General features: G+C 41.2%; 1 protein-coding gene across 1 annotated transcript in view; it reads left to right on the top strand.

Moving 5' to 3' along the window:
• Window positions 1-1109: 1109 nt before the first annotated feature.
• NUP210L (nucleoporin 210 like) overlaps window positions 1110-9038 on the top strand; it is an 82926-nt gene continuing 74997 nt past the window's right edge. The window contains exons 1-2 of the mRNA XM_065882220.1: window positions 1110-1237; window positions 2747-2883. The gene's annotated coding sequence lies outside the window, so the exon portion shown is untranslated. The remainder of the gene's footprint in view (window positions 1238-2746; window positions 2884-9038) is intronic.

Below are 9038 nucleotides of genomic sequence, written 5' to 3'. Positions count from 1 at the left end.
TGGGCTTTCTACACAGGAGCTATGAAGTTTGGGTAAAAATCAGACCTTTGTGGGTGGAAGCAACAGGATTTGATGTAGAGCACACATTTTGGAAGGTGACCAAAACTGGGGTCAGAACTCAGCTCTCAGATCCCTAGTTGTGTATTCTGATGTCAGTCATTTAGTTTCATTATCTGTAAAATAAAGATAATATGTATTGTTAGGGTAAATGTGAAGATTAGAAATATTTATGTGCTGGACCTTAACACTGGCGTCTTCAGGGTGAGCTATACATTTCCTTTATAACTGTATTGATTCTTATAAATCTGGATTTATTAGGCTCTGCTCCCTAAACAATTTCAACAATATATGACACGGATTACAATGTACTCCTATACATTTGTGGTTTTAGTAAACCGTCCTGAGACAGGCTTCGAGCTGATACTCTGTTGGATATTTGGAGAAAACAAGTTAATTTAACAAGAGGTGCTCTCAGAGTATTTGCTTAACAGACAGGCAGCGTGAGTGGATAGCTTTCTAAGCTGCCTGTGAGACGCCAGTGCCTGGCATTTTCTGCACTCTGGCCTTGAGGCTGGACATGAAACGGACTTCCTAGTAAAAATGACAGCTTCCTTGACAAAGTCCAGCTGTTTATACTAGAGACTGGAACATTTTTTCCGTTTATATGTATGGGCCGATGCTGACTGGAAATTATTGCCAAAAAAAGGGGGGGGCAGGGAGTTGCTCTAGGAGCCAAACGTAGTAGGCAACAGAAGGAGAAATTTAGCTGTGAGAGACTATTTTTTTAGACTGCTCTGCTTGTTCTTTACTATTAAAAAAATCTGCCACTCAATATTTAAGAAAGTAGCCCTTTAAGTGGGTAGCTGGGTATGTGCCTTAAAGTTTCCATAACGGCTTGCTGGAGCGCTTCATAAAAACATTCCCATAATTCCCCGCAGAACGAAGGCCCGCCTCCTGATGACGTCACGCCTGCGGATTGGCTGACGGTGGGGCTGAGGGCGCGGCTGTAGTTGAGCGGGAACCGAGAGCTGGCGGTTGCCATGAAGGCTGTTGGATCACCCGGGCCCCGAAGCGACGGGCTGTTCTGCTTGCCTCTGCAGTGCCTCCTGTTGCTGCTTCTCTTTTTGCTTGGAACCCTGGCCAACAAACTTAACGTGCCACAGGTGTTATTGCCCTTTGGCCGGGAGCCAGGCCGGGTTCCTTTCCTGCTGGAGGCGCAGCGGGGCTGCTACACTTGGTGAGGGGTGGAGGGTCACGAGGGTATGACCCCCAACGCCACCCAGGAAGAATGGGAGGGGTTCCTCAACTGGAGACGCCACAGGAATGCTTTGCGGTCACTCTGGCCTGAAGAACCCCTTGCCCGTAGGGGCTGGGAGTGGGGTGTCAGTGGGAGTGCAGTGGCCAGCCCTTCTGAAGTGGCCTGTCCTCGTGTGGGATGTCTTCAGCTTATGTGTGGGGCCTTATATGAGCAGTTAGGGTGTGAGACTGGCCTTCTTATTGTGTGTTGGAAGGGGTAGTCACTGTGTGAACAGCTGTCAGAGCGCAAGGAAGCCCTGTGTTGGAGGCCTCAGGCATTGATGGCTACCCAATGCGAAGAACTTTCAGTGTAAACAGCTAGAGAGGAAGTTCCCAAGGTGTGAGGAAATTTATTGAGGGGCTAGAGAGGCTTAGGTTGTGAGTTCTCTACAAACTAAATAAGGTGGGGTTTTCAGTGTAAAAACACAACTAATTATTGCATACTTAACTAAGCACTTTGCATGTGTTAACTCATTTGGTTTTTACAGTCTTATGAAGTAGTAGTATTCCCATTTTAAAGATGAATGAATCGAGGCATAGACACCATGAAGTATAAACTTCTTGTAATATGAGAAGATGTATTTTGGGTGGAGATGAGATCTGCCTGTAATATTATGTTTCCCCCCTTATATGAGAGTACTCTCAAAGTGTACACTCAACTTTGGGGGAATCAACTCTGGGGGGATGACTTTCTGACTGGGGGTGGAAAGACATGATTTTCTGGTGTGAGAGGACCCAAACATAGGTGGTGTGGTTTCCTAAGGTGTGAGGGAACCTAACGGAAGTGGGTTCCAAAGTATCAGAGAGCTCATCCTAACTGGAGTAGATTTCCCTTTACTATCACTTATGAGAAGCACTAAGGTTTGTCCAGAGTGTAAGAAGTTCACCTCACATTTTATGAGGAAGTACAAGGGAATCAGGCTTATATGATGATCCAGTGTGATTTATTTCCTGACTGAGGATGATGGAAGGCATGAATCTAGCATTGAAAGCCATTCCTTCCATCCATCTAAAAATATTAATGATTTTTTAAATTGTATTTTGAGTTGGACTCACACCTCATAATTTGGGCAACATTTCCACCTTAGAAAGCAGCAGCCCAATTTCTAGGATCAGAGGAAATTCATTCCTCAGAGTGTGAGAAGCCAGGTCTCTCATTTTTGGAAAAACAACATCAATCCTATTTTTACATACTGAGGGAAGAAAGTAAAAATCTTATTTTAAATATTGAGGGAGGAATGTAACTTGGCACAAGGGATCACTGGAAAATGTTCTGATCAGCCTCTCCCACTTAAATCTTGTGTCCCTAAGCAATGTTTCTATTTTAAAGAATCATTTAAATACACCTGGTAGTATGTAACATGGAAAAACTATAGGAATCTATGTTATACCAAAAGTTAATTTTAACCCACATTCTTATTTCATACTCTTAAGTATTTTATTCTGGCAGGCATTCCACCCATCATGATGCAGTAACTGTTGAGCCTTTATATGAAAATGGCACCTTATGTTCCCAAAAAGCTGTGCTCATTGCTGAATCTACCCAACCAATACGCCTCAGCAGTATTATTCTTGCTCGAGAGATAGGTATGTTGAGACAAAACACACTATGTAACAGTTCATCAAGAATAGAATAATCTGATATCTTTTATAGATGGTTAACAGAGACGGTGTTGGCTTCAAATGATAAGAGGTAGAAAAAAGGATTCCTGCAATTTTGACATCCTATTCTGTGATTTTTTTTCTTTTTTTTTCTTTTTTTTTCTTTTTTGGTACATCCAGCCCCTGGCATGGTGCCTGATACAGAGTGGAAGCTGGTTGTTTGAATCAGTGGTGAAAGGAAGGAACTATTAGAGCTAGCTTGGGTGTTAAGGTCTGAGGTTGGTCTTGAGTGAGGCAAAAGGCAGTATAAAAACTAGTACTTCTCAAAGTGTCATCTATGAATCTAGCATCTGCATCATAAGCATCACCTGGGAGCTTGTTAGAAATGTAAATTCTCGGCCCCACCTTAGATCTGCTGTATCAGAATCTCTGGAGTGAACCCAGGGATCTGTATTTTGAACAAGCTCTCCAGGTGATTCTCATACAGACTAAAGTTTGGGAAGCACTGCACTAGTTTATTTTAGACCAGAGCAGCTTAAGAAATGCTATTTGTGGGACTTCCCTGGTGGCACAGTGGTTGGGAATCCGCCTGCCAATGCAGGGGACATAGGTTCAAGCCCTGCTCCGGGAAGATCCACACATGCTGCAGAGCAACTAAGCCCGTGGGCCACAACTACTGAGCCTGCGCTCTAGAGCCCGTGAGCCATGACTACTGGACCCGTGTGCCACAGCTACTGAAGCCCACGCACCTAGAGCCTGTACTCTGCAACAAGAGAAGCCACCGCAATGAGAAGACCGTGCACCACAATGAAGAGTAGCTCCCACTCGCCGCAACTAGAGAAAGCCCGCATGCCACAACAAAGACCCAATGCAGCCAAAAAATAAATTAATTAATTAAATTAAATTAAATTTTAAAAAGAGAAATGCTATTTGTATCCAGAATCAGAGCAGGGCTCTTTGTATCCCTGAGTTTCTGGCACTTGATATTGTCATATTGATAGGCCAGAAATATCTGTATGGCTTTTATTTTTATTTACTTATTTTTTTCATTTATTTATATTTGGCTGCATCGGGTCTTCACTGCTGTGCGTGGGCTTTCTCTAGTTGCGTCGAGCAGGGGCTCCTCTTTGTTGCAGTGGGCAGGTTTCTCACTGTGGTGGCTTCTCTTGTTGCGGAACACAGGCTCTAGGCTCACGGTCTTCAGTAGTTTCAGCACGGGGGCTCAGTAGTTGTGGCGCACGAGCTTAGTTGCTCTGAGGCATGTGGCATCTTCCTGGACCAGGGATCGAACCCATGTCCCCTGCATTGGCAGGCGGATTCTCACCCACCTCGCCACCAGGGAAGTCCCAATGTATGGCTTTTAAATATTTTGATAAGTTATATATCTATACTATATTCTTAAAGAGAAATTCAAGATGTTTGGTATACCATATTTCTTATTATTGAAGATGCCATCTATTGTAAAGCTATTTTTAATGTACCACTATGAAAGAACAACATTGCCAACTAAACTATGCTTTTCTTCACTTAGAATTCTTACTTTATACCTACTGAAGAGCTCTTTGACTTAGATGGTTATTTTTATTATGTATCACTCTCATGCCTGATAAAAAGGAAAATATAAATAAAATTAACTGGATAAAATATTCCTAAGACAAATTTAACATTTTGCCTCATCTGAATCACTTTTTGACTGGGAATCATCAGTGTCTGTGTTTATCCCCACAACATTGTCCTTTGTGCCATCAAGACTGTTAGTGACATAGCATTTCTTAAAAGAATCACTTAAAACCAAAACCACCTAAAAGGTATTAGTATTGGGCTCATGAGTTGGCTTTGCAATTATATAGAGCTGGTCTGTTTTTGTCTCCAGCTTTGAAAAGGTTCCTAGCACATCTGAGTCACCACCTTTCCCACCCTGTCTCTTTAACCATTTGGTTCCAAGGGAAAAAGAGTGTTCCACCATTGTTCACCATGTTTTCTTCCAACTACTAATACCCATTCTGCAAGTTTGATGTTTGCCCTTTTAAAGTTCTCACATATGCATTCAATGACAACTATGTCACGACTGCTGCCTGGCTGACAATTCTAAGATGTCATCAGTTATAAAATCCCAATTTCAGAGATGTTAAAATGTCAAAAAAATGAGTGTCTTAGAATCAATGAAATATGAGATCTCAAAGATGAGAATCTTTGAGGACCATATCATGCAGGGCAGCTACAATAGATAGAGAAGGATACCAAGGTCAGAAAAAAAGCATTGCTTTGGTCACATATGCTATTTTTAATGTAATTACTCTTAACTACATGAATTCATTCTGATATTGAAAGATTCATTCACACAATTGCTAGGGAAAATGTCAAATCTGGCTCTCAGCTTTGTTTCATCTGACTTGTAAATATTCCAAAGTTAAATATCTTTCAAATCAACTTTCCCAATTTTGCTATTAATAACAATTGTGTACATAGATGATGGAGACTCCCAGTAATGAATGGCAGTCTTGGTGTCCTACCAGGTGCATTCTCATCTGAATGGGAACTGGTACTGTGAAATGGGAGGTGGGGGAAGGAACGTTTTGAAAGGGAAGAGCATGCTTTAAGAGAAACTGTTCATTTGTTTGACAAATATTTATTGAATTGCCTACTAACTATAAGGCTTCTGTAAGGGTTAAAAGATTTAAGCACTCCATTGGTGTTTAGGTGCTTAGGATTTTGATTATGATGTTTTTGGTGATAGTGTAGTAAAGAAAATTAGGGGTTATGACAGAGAAAATGGATAGAGGTGAGAGACAAGGTGGGCATATTCTATTTGGTAAGAGTGCCAGATTTCTTTTGATTTTTTGTTTGTTTTGTTTTGACTAGGTGTTACCTTCCTTTAGTAAAATCTTTAAAGAATATAAAAGGTTATAAAAATATATATATATAAAAGTTTATATAGTTAAAAGTAAGTCTCTAATCTCATTTCTCCAAGAGACAACCACTTTTCTGTATCCTTCCAGAGGTAGTCTATGAATATGTCTCTTTGTAGTGGGATATCTAGATTTTCAAACTTAGGTACAGGACAGGTAGAGGAGTTTGGAGATGAGGGTATAATTTTAGGTAAAATAGCTCACATGGAGGATGAGGAAAGGGTTTGGACAACTGGATGATTTCGGTGGAGAGAGTAGAATGGGGTGATCAGTACGTTTGGCGGTGCTCAGCATGTGGTTAATGTTCAGTAAATACTTATTTGCTGCAGTGAGTTGTAATCATAAAATCAAGAGGAGTTGATTTGGAAGCTAGGATAAATATGAGAATCAGAGCAGAAATATTTGTTATTTCTGCTCCCTCGGTTTTGCCTCTGGCACTGCATCCCTTTGGTTCTCTCAGTCTTGGCTTCATTCTCTTATTTTTTTCTCCTTCCTTCTTCTTCCTGGATCACCTCTCCTCTTCTCTGCCTCATAAATTTTTCTTTATTACCTCATTACTGTATGAACCTGAAGTAATATGGACATGTAAATAAGAATATTCATTATATTATTTACTAAAGTTATTTGTTTCTTTTTATCTTTAAAAGCAGGTAAGTTAAATGTTTGATATTTCTCCTAATCACTCTAAATTTACTTATAAATCATATAAGGTAGTTTTTTTTTTCTTTATGGTCAATGGCCCTATATTGAAAAGCTTTCTGCTACTGAAGTAGTCAGATGGATAGGCATTATGTACACAAGGTTTTTCATATTATTTATGTAAGGTCACAGCTGCTTCACATTTCTCCACAGAAGAATTTAATTTCACATTTAATTGATGCTATATTATCCAATGCCTGATTATCTAGTGTATATTATTTAAGCTCACCCTTCTTTCCTTCCTTTGCCATCCCTAGAAGATTTCCTTAATGGTATATTCTACTAACAGATTCTGTGAGATTTCAACTTCTCTTGGTTCTTGTCCATAGGTCTCATATCTTGGTCTTCAATTCTTTTAATTTCAGGTTCTGCTCTTCAGTTAAATTTTTTTTTAATTAAGTGATTATTTATTTTTGGCTGTGTGGGGTCTTCGTTGCTGCACACGGGCTTTCTCTAGTTGTGGTGAGAGGGAGCCACTCTTTGTTGCTGTGCGTGGACTTCTCATTGTGGTGGCTTCTCTTGTTGCAGAGCATGGGCTCTAGGCACGCGGGCTTCAGTAGTTGTGGCTTACAGGCTCTAGAGCACAAGCTCAGTAGTTGTGGCACATGGGCTTAGTTGCTCCTCAACATGTGGGATCTTCCCAGACCAGGGCTCAAACCCGTGTCCCCTGCATTGGCAGGTGGATTCTTAATCACTGAGCCACCAGGGAAGTCCCTTCAGTTAAATGTTAGTCAAGTAGAAGATTAATTTAATTTTTAAAACATTTTATTTTAAAATAATTTTAGATTTACAGAAGAGATGCAAAGATAGTACAAAGATTTCCCATATACCCTTCACCCAGTCTCCCCTAATGTTCCACTAATGTCCTTTTTCTGCTCTAGGATTCACTCCAAGATACCACATTACTAAACTAAATTGTTATCTTACCTTAGTCTCCTCTGATCTGTGACAGTTTCTCAGCCTTTCTTTGTCTTTCATGACCTTGACACTTTTTTTGTTATAGATTTTTAGAAGGAAAACCTCAGAAGTGAAGAAGCCTTCTTATTGCATTATATCAGGGGGTACATGATATCAACATGACTTATCACTAGTGATTTTAACCTTGATCACTTGGTTAAGGTAATGCCTATCAGGTTTATCCACTGTAAAGTTACCATTTTTCTCTCTCCATATGCTGTTCATTAAAAATGATCACTAAGTTCAGTTCATTCAAAGGAAGAGAAATGAATCTTCACCTCCTGGAGGGAGGTGTGTCAAAGAATTTGTGGACATACATTAAATACCACCACAGTAACTAATAAATATTTGGGGGAGATACTTTGATATATCCTGTTTCTCTTTAAAGTTTCATTCACTAGTTTTTGCATTTATCTATGAATCTTGACTGTAGCAGTTATTACTGTAGAGTTCTAATGGTGATTTTCTCTTTCCCTCATTCCTTCCTCACTTATCTTTTTTTTTAAACATCTTTATTTTATTTATTTATTTTGGCTGTGTTGGATCTTTGTGGCGGCGCACAGGCTTCTTTCTAGTTGTGGCACGCGCGGGCGCTGGAGCGCGCAGGCTCAGTAGTTGCTGCGCACAGCCATAGTTGCCCCGCTGCGTGTGGGATCGTACTTCCCCGACCAGGGATCAAACCCGCGTCCTCTGCATTGGAAAGCGGATTCTTAACCACTGGACCACAACGCAAGTCCCCTTCCTCACTTTTTTTTTTTTTTTTTTTTTGGCTGTGTTGGGTCTTCGTTGCTGGGCGCGGGCTTTCTCTAGTTGCGACGAGTAGGGGCTTCTCATTGCAGTGGCTTCTCTTGTGGAGCACGGGCTCTAGGCACGCAGACTTCAGTAGTTGTGGCGCTCGGGCTCTAGAGCGCAGGCTCAGTAGTTGTGGCGCACGGGCTTAGTTGCTCCGCGGGATGTGGAATCTTCCTGGACCAGGGCTCCAACCCGTGTCCCCTGCGTTGGAAGGAGGATTCTTAACCACTGCGCCACCAGGGAAGCCCCTGATTCTCAGATTTTTAAATCTCACAGTCCAGAAAAAAAAAAAATGAAAGAAAGTGAGAGAGAAAAATTTATTGGCAGGCAGGACTGACATATGGTTACCACCCTCTTACTTTCCTAAATAAATATATTTTAAAAATCTACTCTTACCATAATTTCATTAAAAAAATTTTTTTTAACACTTCAAAAGTAATATACAGGGACTTCGCTGGTGGCGCAGTGGTTAAGAATCCTCCTGCCAATGCAGGGGACACGGGTTGGAGCCCTGGCCTGGGAAGATCCCACGTGCCATGGAGCAGCTAAGCCCGTGTGCCACAACTACTGAGCCCACGTGCCACAACTACTGAAGCCTGCGTGCCTAGAGCCCGTGCTTGGCAGCAAGAGAAGCCACCGTGATGAGAAGCCCGCGCACAGCAGCGAAGAGTAGCCCCGGCTCACCGCAACTAGAAAAAGCCCACAGGCAGCAGCAAAGACCCAACACAGCTAAAAATGAATAAATAAATAAAAAATTTAAAAAGTAATATAGAATGTAAGGAT

The sequence above is a fragment of the Phocoena phocoena genome, chromosome 1 (assembly GCF_963924675.1).
Source record: "Phocoena phocoena chromosome 1, mPhoPho1.1, whole genome shotgun sequence".
Taxonomy (NCBI): Eukaryota; Metazoa; Chordata; class Mammalia; order Artiodactyla; family Phocoenidae; genus Phocoena; species Phocoena phocoena.
Note: the sequence above shows the minus strand (reverse complement) of the source record. Positions and strands in the feature narration are given on the sequence as shown.